At 43.3% G+C, this 12840-nt stretch overlaps 1 long non-coding RNA gene across 1 annotated transcript in view; it reads right to left on the bottom strand.

Annotated features, from left to right (window-relative positions):
• Positions 1-301: 301 nt before the first annotated feature.
• LOC307112221 overlaps positions 302-12840 on the bottom strand; it is a 50391-nt gene continuing 37852 nt past the window's right edge. Inside the window, exon 3 of the long non-coding RNA XR_013814682.1 lies at positions 302-422. This is a non-coding gene — a long non-coding RNA (uncharacterized lncRNA). The remainder of the gene's footprint in view (positions 423-12840) is intronic.

Below are 12840 nucleotides of genomic sequence, written 5' to 3'. Positions count from 1 at the left end.
GAGGTCATGGTTCAATTCCCAGTAGTAGGCTCGACCCCCAATGTGGGATGTGTAGGAGGCAGCTGATCAATGATTTTCTCTCATCATGGATGTTTCTATCTCTCTCTCCCTCTTCCTTCCTCTCTGAAATCAATAAAAAAAAATTTTTTTAAATATTTACAGATAATTCTGCAAACCTTTCATCTACGCCTCTCACAATCATGCCTGCCCACAGAGGTCCACAGGCCAAGATGGGGAACCATTGGCTACAGTTTTGATTCCTCTTACTCTTTAGCATGGCCATCACTCACCTGAGTGGGAGGGGAGAAGAAAAGTCACAGTCATTGGGGACTTATATGGCAGGAGTGGATCCATATTAGCAGCTTTACATACATATTTTCAACTTAAAAGCAGAAGTCCAATTCCTTCTTCTGTCATCTACACTAACAGAGTAGAAACACAAATTTGATTAATACATTCTCATTTTACTATAAAGTCAAATATCTCTATCTCTTATATCTCCATTCTAGTAATTATGCTTTATGTGGCTAAAACCCACACTTGTAAACAACATTGAACCAATGAAAGATGTTGGGCATCTACTGTGAGCAAAACACTATACTGAGTACCATAAATACCTCATTAAAAATTAACTTGGGCTGAATACAGGGGATTCTCATCATTAAAGAGGTAAACATTTGGATATTTTTGGTTGGTACCTCGTCTCTGTTTGCCAAATTCAAAACTTTTATCAAGTTTAGAAGCTGAAAAACAGGAAGGCAGGATTGTCTTTCCTTACTAAAAAGTCACTGGTTCTAACAGATGTGGCTTAAATAAGATTATGATCCCAATCGCCTTTTGCTTAAGCACACGTTCAAATTCCCTGAGAAATCCCTGAGTAGATGGTGGGAGATACTGGTCTCCAATTCAAAATTCACAGAGAAAGTCTATAAAGCACATGTGGACAATAAAAAAATAAAAAAGCCCAATGAATATATGTATAAGACAAAGAAAGATACCACAATTATCAATATCCAAGAAGTGTTTGCTCAGCGTCATGGTCTTGCCCAGCACTGAAGGACGGGCTCAACATTACTGCCTGTTTGCTTGATGTTTTCATAAATGGTAACAATGAGGACTGGGAGTGTGGTAAAAGCACAAACTTAATAACACAAGGACAAAGGCACTCAGAAAGCGGGCTTCATCGACTCAGTTCTGATCATTTCTAGCGAGGCTACGCTTGGATTTAAAACCTAGATGATTGAGCTGTAGTTCATTAAGAAATGCTTGGAGGGTGATGAGAAAGGAGAAAATGAAAACTGCTTCATTGGGAGAATTTTTTTTTTAATGCCATTTGTCTTCGTGACACCAAGGAGAAGCACAAGGAGATTCATCGGCTGCATTGAGTTCGCAGTGACCTTTCACCTCTGTTGATCTCTGACCCAGCTGTTTCAATCACACAGACACAGAAGCTAGGACGCTCGACAAGATGTTTTAGGAGACGGTTTTTCTTTGTCGCGTGGCGGAAGGGAAAGAAGTTGAGTAGAAAATCTCTCCAGCAAGACAAATTGCGCCTGTGTGTTAGCAGACAAAGGGTTAACAGGACATCAGGGCCAGTTTCCTGCTCGGCAGTTTAATTGCTGCAGGCCAAGGAAACATTTGAGGGAGAGAGGGCTGTTAGTGGGGACCTCATTTTTCAAAGGCCTGTCAGAAAGCTAGTCTGCTGAATGGGTTTGATACAGAAAACAAGAATTGGGTCTGTTTCCCAAATTCGAAAGACTAGGCCCCTACTGACTTGTCCCTCGCAGGAATTCGCTAGCTGGTGGCTACCATCGTTCTTTCATCTGTTAACAGATTGTTTTCCAAAAGAGGTATACCGAAAAGAGGGGTGGGGGCAGGGTGGGGGATGTGCGTGATTTGTAAAGCAGAGTTCCCAAAATTGAGCGGGTGTCAGAATCACTTGGAGTATTTGATTCAGTAGATGGGGTGGAGCCCAGAGTTTGCATATTTAACAATTCCTTGGTGGTGCTGCTGGGTGTGGACTTAGAACCAGTGTGTGAGGAACTGGTTCTAAAATATACTTCCCAAGTCCTCTTTCTGCCTTAATAATCACACTTACTCACGCACACACCAGCATAATAAATGCTGCATATTATGTTATAAAATATCAATTATGTCCTAGCTGGTTTGGCTCAATCAGCCTGGGAATGAAAGGTCCTGGGTTCTATTCCGGTCAAGGGCACATGCCAGGCAGGAGTTGCAGGCTTAATCCCCAGTAGGGGGCATGCAAGAGGAAGCTGCTCAATGATTCTCTCTCATCATTGATGTTTCTATCTCTCTCTCCCTCTCCCTTCCTCTCTGAAATCAATAAAAATATATTAAAATATCAATTATTATTATTATTATCACTGTTATTAATGGCTACTTTGAGTAGCAACTGTGTGCCAGTGTTAATCTTCTAAGGCAGGTATTATTGCCCATTTTACCAATTAAGGCCTGATCCAGCCCAAATATCACTCCTAAATTCATGCTCTTCACCACTTTAATACTCTCTTAACAAGTAATAAAACATGAGTCAGAATTAACCAACCTATAAGTAAATGAATTTTCTATATTCTAATAGAAAATATACTAACTCTAAGTGGAAGAATATAAACTTTCTTTTTCCTTATGTCACTTTGAGCTAAAAGAAGGAATATCTGAAGAATACTGCAAAATCAGCCAGCCCCCAAATGGGTACTGACTTCTCCCTAGATGCTTGAGGACCACAGGGCAAGTCAGCTTCCCCACCCACGACACCTGAAACAATATGGGCATAGTCTCCAAGGTCAGTGTCAATGTCAAATAGGAGTGCCACAGGATCTTTCTTCTTTTTCCTTTCTTGCCTTGACACATAGTAGTTAATTGCAAGAGATAATGTGGCACCAAAACAGTGTCTTAGAGCAGTGTTTCCAAGCTCTGCCCCAGCATCAGGCCACCTGGAGGGCCAGCTGAAACTCACGCGCTGTCTCCCCAGTTTCTGATTTCGCAGGACTGGTGCCGAGCCCAGGAATCTGCACTTCCCAAAATTTCTCCAGTAGTGCTGAAGCTGCTGGTCCAGGGACCACATTTTCAGAACCATTGTTTTAGAACAAGCCTTCCTGGATTCCGACCCGTCTTTATTCATTGATTCGGGATAGACTGCTATGTGTGAGGCCCCTTTCTAGCTCTGAAGATAAAGCTGCAGCCCAAGCCAACAAAAGCTCTGCCCTCACAGAGCTCACCATCTAGGAGGAAAAACTGACCAGAAATGAAAATCCATAACGTAAGAAGAAAGACAAAGCAATAAACCTGGGCAGATGAAGGGATTCTGTCTTAGCAGTGTGTTCACCCGTCTGAGGGGATGGTATCCATCGGAGCATTCACCTGAAAGGTGAGGGGGCAGGCAGTGTGGATATCTCAGGGAAGAGAGGGCCAAAGAGGAAGTACAAAGGCCCTGAGGCAGAAATGTGCTCAGTGTGTTTAAAAAGAAAGGAGACCAGTGGCAGCAGGGGAGTGTGCAAGAGAGAGAACAGTAAGAGAGGAGACTCAGATTTAATAGGAATCTGCATTGTTAAAGAGCTCTGCAGGAGCTTTGGAAATGACTTCGCAGATGCACTTATTTCTAAAGTTCATCCAACTTTCCGTAATGTGCATCAACACTATTTTGGTACCTGATCTGAGAGTAGACACAGCTCTGGAAGAGGAAACAAAGAATGCATCCTCAGAGGGTAAGGCTTTTTGACCATGCCCAGGGACAGTTTTGCATAATTTTTATTCAAAGAAATCCTTTCTCTCTCTTAAACAAGAGCCTGAGCCAGCCTTACATATTGAGTGTGGAAACAGAGGAAAAGGGCTGAATCCAAAGAGAAAGGAGCAGCTCTTGGTGACAAACAGGATATGGAAGGCAAAGGGGGGAAAGAATGGCTGTGCATGACTCTGAATGGGGATTTAGAGAAGGAACGGAATTCACATGGATGAGGATGAGTCTGATTTTATACGTGTCTATGGGAATCAAATAAGTGTGTGTGTGTGTGTGTGTGTGTGTGTGTGTGTGTGTGTGTATGCACGCGTGTATTGGGGTGAAGGTGAAATACTGAGACTTGGAAAAAAGGTCATGGCTGTACACAAATAGGTGACAAATGAAGCCCCAAATTAAATAAGTTCCCTGGAGATGTAACTGCGGGATGTGGAGAAGGGAAGGCCAGGACTAAGCCCTGGTGGGGAGATATGACCAGGAGCGAAAGAAGAGATACAGGCTCAACAGCACAGTACAAGACAAGGGCAACAGCCCACCAGCCTGTTAGCCCAGATGACTGTTTCTGACAGAGCTGCAGCAAACACAAAACGGGCAAAGGTCAGTCCTCCTGTCCGTCAAGCACATAGGTATGCAGCCAGCTGGCTTTGTGAAAGGGAGGTTGCATTATGCAGAACACTTTACCCCATAAATAAGTCAGACTCAATTATTTTATATCAAAACAATATCTTAGCTTTTAACGAGCACAACTGCCAATACCCAGAGTCACGCATTATAAATCACTATTTGCTCCTTCCTACACTTTCTAATTTCATGCTAAGGAGACAGGGCTGAATGGGGTCATTAATCTGAATTAGAAATACTGTGACCGGCTCTGCACTCTGCTTGCTAACATTGTGCGGCTGCGCTGGAGCTGTAGGGGTTTTACTTCCCTTACAGTTCTGGGGAAGAGGTGGGGAGAGGAAAATGCTGAGCTAGTCTTAATTTTTAAGCCCTTTTTCATTGCAGACCCCATTTGGGCATCTCACATTGGGCTTTAAAATCATTGCTATTGTTGCAATGCTTTTCCTGAAGCCCTGGTCCAATGACAAGCTTTGCTCAGCCTCTCCTGGAACTCTAGAAGACTCACCTATGCAGCCTAAACTAATGCCCCCCTCTATGAGAAAATGGGGGGGCTTGTATCTTTTTCTGGCAGAAATGACACTACTCATGGACGTTTCACTGATGAGGCCGTGGAGGGAAGGCTCTGAATGAAGCAGGAGCTTCTGCAAGGCAGCCGTGAGTTCAGTAAGTCTGTCCACCACGGCCTGCTTGCTTTGGAGGAAATGCAATGGATGGTCCTTGGAAAAATGTAACTGCAAAGCCGTCAGTCAGAGCTTTCAGATATTTATTTCACTTACATTAACTATTTACATGTGGGTTGGGAAAATAGACAGAAAACTCAAGTTTGGGAAAATAGACAGAAAACTCAAATAATTTACCTTCTTCTTTAGGATTCTGTTAAGAATATTGATGAAACTGCTGGGGCTAACAGGAATCGGGAAGTATCTGAAGATTCAGAGGAACATCAGCCTTGTGCTCCCCACTCCCCTGAAACAGCACAGATGATAGCAGACATATAGTACTGCAACTTTTGGTCAAAATATGCCTTTCTTGACTCACCCCATCTTGTTCTGACCCCTGATTGGTCACAGTCATTACTGCTAACAATATTATTAGTGGAAATGCACTAAAAATGAAAGTGGGTTCCAAAAGGGTTGGATACATTTCCAGCAGGCAGGTCTGTTAGGGTGTGTCTGCAGGTGAAGCTGAAACTTCTAAGATCATCATGGAGAACATCTACACCTACACACACCACCCCCCAAGTCACATGTCCTCCAAGACCCAGAGTGCAGAGCTGAAGGAACTGGGTCTGAGCTAAGGGTCATTCATTTGTCTGTCCTGTCCGCTGGGCCCCATCACAACATTCCAGAGTCCTTGGAAGCTGGGAGCATGGGATCCTCAAATTTCCTTTATGGCTTGTGCTTGGAAAATGTTCCCTCTGACTCATCTCCTGACCCCCACCCTCCCTCCCATGGTCCTGGATAGTGAGGGGACTGAAATAGTCCCAGTTGCCACTTTGCTCAGAGCCTCTCAAGCTGACCGGCATGCCAGTGCCCCCTCCACCTGTCCCACCTCCTCCTGGAAGACCCACAGATGACTGTAGTCAACTTGCTTCGGAGCCTTGTCAGAGCCTTGGTTGGGCTTTGGGTGTTTTGTTGCTGCTCTAGAGCTATGGAAAATTGGAGTAATTTTCTGTGATCACAACCCCAGGGTCCCAAGTCAGTGTAATTATAAGTCAATCACTTCGCCTCCAACTCGGGTTCCTCTTCCCTTTGGGCAGGTAAAGTCATTACCATAGCTCCTTTCTCCTTGCACAGGCCATTTACCTCCTGTTTCATGACTCTTCTCAACTGAATGTTATTGTGGGGAGGGGAGAAGTGGTATTTATTTATTTAACTCAGAACAGCAGAAGGCCTATCTGTCATCCACTTCCCCACCCTCCACAGCCTAGGGCTCCTTCCGCTTCCCTGAATGTGAGTGCAGGGCAGGTGATACCCAGAAAGAACCCTTCCCAAGGCACAGCGCTGAGGCCCCAGCATGCAGCCCTCAGCCCACTACAGTCAGGACTGGAGAGGAAGCAACACTCTTTTCCAGGGAGGCACAGGGCAGGACCAAGGCAGAAGGCTTTATGTACACTGAGAAATGTGAAGATTCCCTTCCAAACAGGTCCCCATCTCCCTCATACACTAACAGCAAAGAAAAGAGGGAATGCCTTCTCGAATTGAATGAAGCAGTTCCAAATACAGGGTGGGCATTTATGAGTTAGTTTTATTGAGCCAGAATCAAGGGAGCTGTTTAAATTCTCCCTGGACACCCCCTAATTTTCTTTTCCCTCCCTGCTCCATGAGTGATCCCGCCAAACAACCCCACAGAAAGTGTTCATACTAAGACTCTTCATGAGGAGGAAGGGATTCCCACCTTGGCCTAAATCCAGCCCACAGAGCTCAGCCCTGGGGAAGTTCTGTGCCTGGAATGCCCCTCCATCTCTGAAACTTTAAAATCCCCCTGTGAGGTGCATTTCCCGGCTTCCAGGTTTGCAAGTTCCCGTTTCTGATGGCACAATTTTGCAGTGAACTTGGAACTGAATTCACTGTCCATTCCTGCCCCTCTGGCACATACCTCAGAAGCTTGTTGCATTTTTAATTGAGTAGGTTAGCTGCTGTCAGCATTTCCACAATCATTTCTCATATCCTTCCTTCTGCATTTTACAGTATAGCAGCAATTCCCTAAAGATGATGTCAATAAAGCAGCAGAAAGCAGGAGAGGATGGCCACAGTCTGGGGGGCCTGGGTTCAAATCCCAAGTTAGCAGCATATGAACTGTGGGGCCTCAGGCAAATTATTCAATCTCCCCAACTTCTAGTGTCACCATGAATGAAATGGGGGTGATACCGGTACCTACCTCATGGAATAGCTGTGAGGATTAAATAAGAAAATGAACAGAAATATTCATCCTGGGTTTGGAGCAGCACTACCCAATTGATATAAAAATGTGAGCCACATATGTAATTCTAAATTTTCTAGTAGCTTCAATTTCTTTTTTAATAAAAAAGGAGAAGCAGGTGAACTTAATTTTACTTATATATCTATACTAATAAAAGGATAATATGCTAATTAGACCAAGCATCCTTCTGGAAGTCCTTCCGGAGAAAGCCATGGTGGCAGGGGTCGAGGCAGAGGCGATTAGGAGCAACCAGGCCGGCAGGGGAGGGCAGTTAGGGGCGACCAGGCAGGCAGGCAGAGTGGTTTGAGGCAATCAGGCAGGCAGGTAGGTGAGAAGTTAGGAGTCAGTGGTCCCAGATTGTGAGAGGGATGTGGGATCAGGCCTAAACCAGCAGTCAGACATCCCCCGAGGGGTCCCAGAATGGAGAGGGTGCAGGCTGGGCTGAAGAATCCCCTCCCATGCATGAATTTTTGTGCACCAGGCCTCTAGTTATAAAATATTATCATTACAAAACACCAATATAAAATATATAAGTGAATCTATCTTTAAATTCTTTTGGTGTACTAAATCTTTTGAAATCTCCCATGTGTTTTATCCATCCCAATGTGGACTAGTTACATGCCAAGTACTTATGGATGGTGGCTACAGTATGGGCAGCACAGGTCTAAAACCTGGTAAATATTCAGTAAAGGCAAGTTCCTCTCACTGAGACTGTCTTTCCATGCCTCGGAGTTTAGAGGTATTTGGAAATAAACTCAGATCACCTTTACCCCCAGTGCTGAAAGGCTGTCTTTAAGTTTCAATGTTGGTCTTTTCCTGCAGGAGAGCAGGCAGACTTGGTACCCAGCCACCTCTATGAAGATAGAAAGTTTTGTGGATTCTCTGCTCTATTCTCCTGATCTTGCCAAATGGGTTGCTGTTGTTACTGTCCTGGTTTTCTGGAGCCCTGTCCCTCCGTGGTCTAGACTAATCTCTTACTGGATGCCCAAGCACCTTATACAAAGCCTATGCTCATCCCTCAGCCTCTTGAATGCTGCCAGTGATGAGCAGCTCACCACGCCTCTGGGAATGACCTTTCCCTTTCAGATGGCCGTGGTTATAAGAAACCTCTTTTAGAAACTCCTTCTTCTCTGTACCTTCTATTCATTGTCCTAATAACCAACCACTGGAGAGAGAAAGGTCAAAGTCGTCCTCCGTATGACAACTCTACCAATATTTTAAGTTGGCTCTCAGGTACTCTCTAGTTCCCACTGTGTGGAGGATAACCAGCCCCAGTTATTTTCATGGTGACTGATAGGACAGTATGTGAAAGTCCCTCTTCATGCTACGTGTATGTGGTAGTTGTTATGTGTCCTTTGCAAAGAGCAGCCCCCAGAACTAAACATAAAATGTGCAATCTGGGCCTTACAGACAAATGTTCCTGATTGTGGGCAACCTCGTCACCACTGCCATCTTTGCCACAGCCTCACTGCACCCTCAGCACCTGGTGGCAGGCAGCCTCTCAGCCCAAATGAGGCCCTGCATGCCCAGCTCCATGCCGGATGCCAGGCACTCTCCACCTACCAGCTGGAGTGTTGCCCTGAGGCTGGCTTCTCTCCCTTCCAGCCCATTGCAAGGAGAACCAGTTCCACCTCTCCTCCCACATGCCGGGGTCTCTGAGCCCTTTCCAGCCACTTCACAGTTTCACACAGAGGCAGGGAGCCTGGAGCTGCCTCAAAAAGTCCTTTCTCTGGGGGCTTAAGGTTGCACCCCTGCACTCCTCTGGCAGTGGGCAAGCCCATGGCCAGCTTCCCTTATGTGATATGGAGATTCCTGCCTTGCCAGGATCCCAGCACTGGGGCTGCAGGTTTGGCCCCTCCTCTTTGCGGGAGTGGGGGGGTGGTGTCGGGGGGTCTCTAGATAGCTCTCTGCCACCATTAAATTCACACCAAACTTCTAGTAAGGTCTAGTTCAAAGAGTGGGGTGAGCAATGTGCAGGGATGTTGGATGAAGCTAAACACACTTCTTCAGAGATGTGGAAGAAAAGGAGCAGCTGCAAGAGAAGATTAAGCTCAGCCTCGCTCCCATCAATCAATAAATCAGTCAATCTTTATTGAGCTCCTCTGCCTGCACATGCTCATTAGCCAGCATGGGCCCAAGAGTTACAGCTCTGATTCTGGGATTTGAGGGGGAGGAGAAGGCCTCTGGTCAAAATATTTTCACTTCCCAAAGGTCAGTGGTTTCCCTGTAAGGTCATTAGCTAATTCATGCTAAGGTGTTAATGACTTACAAGCTTTCATCCTTTCTAAAGGGACTTCATCTTGGGGGCGAGGGGCCTGGGTAAGGATAAAGGATGGAGAAGTAAAAGCTAATGGCAAATGTCTCTTTCTTGCCATTTTCTCTAAGGCTTGGCATGCTGAATTTTAATTAGGATCAGAACAGAGAGTAGGGCCTGGGCTCTGGTAACAGTACTGTTTTCATTTCCCAGCTCTTCCCTTACCACATGGGACCTACAGCTGGCTACTTAGAGTTTTCAAGCCTCTGCCCTCTAACCAGTATAAAGGGAGTGTCTGCCAAATAGAGTTGGGAGGATAAAGCACTTAGTACACCTCTCAGTTTAAAACAAGACAAATCACGGTGGTTACTTTTGTTCATATTGAATTAAACCCAGACTAACAAGAGCTATGGCCTTCAGAAAAGGGGATGGATGCTGGATCTTCCCTGGCCTTCACCTATAATAATTCCTATCATCTAGGCCTCATTTGATAGCCTTTTATGATACTGCCATTTGCAAAATTGTCCAAATCTTTTTTTTTATATCCATTCCCATTCATTTATACATCCTCCTTAGGTTACCTCTTAATTAATGTCTCACAAGTTTATTGTTCTAAAATCACCTCCCTGAAATGTCAAAGGCAGTTTCCCTAGCCCAGTGTTTTGGGATTTGGTGACCAAACTGAAATTTTTTAATTTATAATTTTATATATTCTGCCAGTGTCTTAGCTCAGGCTTTTCCCTTTGTGGATCCTACAATGTGCCTACTTCATATTATTTATTCTTCATTCAACAAACATTTAACTGGGTTCCCTTTAAGTGTTGCTGATAAGGGAAGAACCACAAAGGTGGTCCCTTTCCTCAGAGTCATTACATACTAGTAGGCAAAGACAGACAAGAAATAGGTAAACAAGCAAATGAATAAAACAATTGCAGTGTAATGAAGGGTAAAAAAGTATGATGAAGAGAACAAACAAAAGGCTGAGATGGAGCCCACTGGAGAGAAAGTTGTCCCCACTAAGGAAGAGGTGAAAGAGCTCCTGAGACACTGTAACTCAGGGGCCTACATCCCGATGAGCTTGGGGAAGGAAGACAGCGAGTGGGGTGAAGGGATGGGCTGGGGCCAGATTTCAAAGAGCTTTGTATCCAGCTTCTCTATTTATTTTTCAAAAGGAGCCTGAACTTTATTTTAAACGTGTTGAAAAGTTGTTGAAAGATTTCACTCATGGCAGTAACACAATCAGATGCATGCTCTGAAAGACTAGCTTGGCCATCAACTGGAACATGGGTTAAGTTTGGAAAGAGGAAAACATTGTAAATTTGGAGTCTGTTGCTGTAATGTAAATGAGAGCTGATGGTGGCTGGGACCAGGGAAAAAAAGTAGGTAGCTTTCCAGGCACACTTCCGAATCAGGAGAGGACTGACAGGATTCGCTGATGGAAGGCCACCAAGCAAGTAGGTTGAGTGAAAAAATGATCAAGGAGGAAGCAGGATGAGGGAACAAACTATCAAAGGTGATTTCTGAGTTTCTCCATGGAGTCAATGGGTCAGTGTATGGCGGTGTTATTAATGAGATGGGAAAGATACAAAGCAGAGGGTAGAGAATCAAGTGTCCTTTTTCAGACACACATTAATTTTGCGATGTCTGACAAGTGTGATGTGTCACAAAGGTGGATGGGTATGTGAGTCCGGAGCTCATAAACCTCACCAGACATGAATTTGGAAGCCATAGCATGAAGATGACCTAGTAATCCACAGGAGTTGATCCCCTCACCTCCCTCCTGCTAAACCTTTCAGCTCCTCTCCCTCCCGAAGACACAATCCAATGCTATTATATTTGTTGAGTGGCCACCAGGACTGGGCTCACAGTCCTGGTATTTAAACTGAATTACTTGAATTCAGTTTAAATACCATATAAACCTTAAGTGTTTGTATTTTCCCTATGAATACGTTACTGTTTCTGTTAGAAAGATTTAAGTTCTCATTTATTTCTTTGTACCTAATCTCTGCCCATTAGATATTTTTTAGCTTCTGATGTTTGGTAAGTTGCTTACTCTCTAAGAAGATTTCTAACACATGCCAATTTAATATAGACATTTCTAATGTATTGATTTTCTAGTTAACATACAAAGAAAATGTGGGTGAAAGAGAGATTTCTTGATCTTTTTCTTATGGTAGTACATGTGCCTAAGCAAGCCAGAAGCTAAAATTAGAAATGTTCTCTCTGACTCCACAAAAAGTACACAAAGTTTATAAAAGGCCTGGGAATTGAACAGAATGGGAATAGAAAACTAACAAGCCATGATAAGGAAACACTTGATGGCCTGGCATCAGTTTGTGGAGATGGTTGGGTTCACTCTAGTTGTGTACAAATCCCTCTTGCTCTCCTGGTTTCTATCTGAGATGTTGATTACAAAATCATAATCATAACATGCAGGTGTCTCAACATAATTGTGGGCTTTTCATTTCAACTCCATTAGTGGAAGATTTTTTTTTTCACAGTCAGAGAAGAAGGAAGCATACTATCCAAATCATCCAAAAGAAAAACAAACAAACCCTTTAAGAAGTATCTCAAGAAACTTTTCTCAGAAATGCTTCTTGACACAAAACATCTTAATAAGAATATCAATTCAATAGTGGGTCAGAGATAAAATGATGAAACAAAAGTGTTAAGAAAAAGAAAATGAAGACCTATGGAAGCAAATTGAAAACCAGAGCAGTATGATTAAAAAAATAACCAATGGATTGGAAAAAGCAAGGAGCTGTATAAATACCACTGATAATCAAATTATGGCATAGAATAAAGGCTTGAGATAATTAAGGTACATGCATATTTAAAAAGATAAAGCAATAAAAATACAATTTATATAAGAGACATAGGATAACTGATATTACTGAAAAATACTAATATGTGGATTAAATGTTAAGTATTAAAAATACAAATTTAAAAAGAAAGTTTATCTGAGTTGAAGAAAAAAATTTAAAATTATCTATAGTTGGAAAGAACATGTGTTCTGAGAAAATGAAATACAAGACTCTCTTCACCAAGAAACATTCTGGTTAAGCTCCTGAATTTCAGGAATAAAACTATTTCAGGCATTTGGACAGAAAAAGAAAATAATCTACAAGGGATGAAAATCAGGCTTCCTTTGATCAATGGAACAATTGTTCTGAGGTGAAAATGGCATGACCCAATAATGTTATACCCAAGATGGCAATCAAATATAAAAGCATTATGAACTGTGAAAGGACTAAGGGATCATGCTGAAACAATCTAGATAATGAAA

Source organism: Cnephaeus nilssonii (genome assembly GCF_951640355.1).
Source record: "Cnephaeus nilssonii genome assembly, chromosome: 15".
In the NCBI taxonomy this organism is placed as follows: Eukaryota; Metazoa; Chordata; class Mammalia; order Chiroptera; family Vespertilionidae; genus Cnephaeus; species Cnephaeus nilssonii.
The sequence above is the reverse complement of the archived record's forward strand: the minus strand, read 5'-3'. Positions and strand labels throughout refer to the sequence as shown.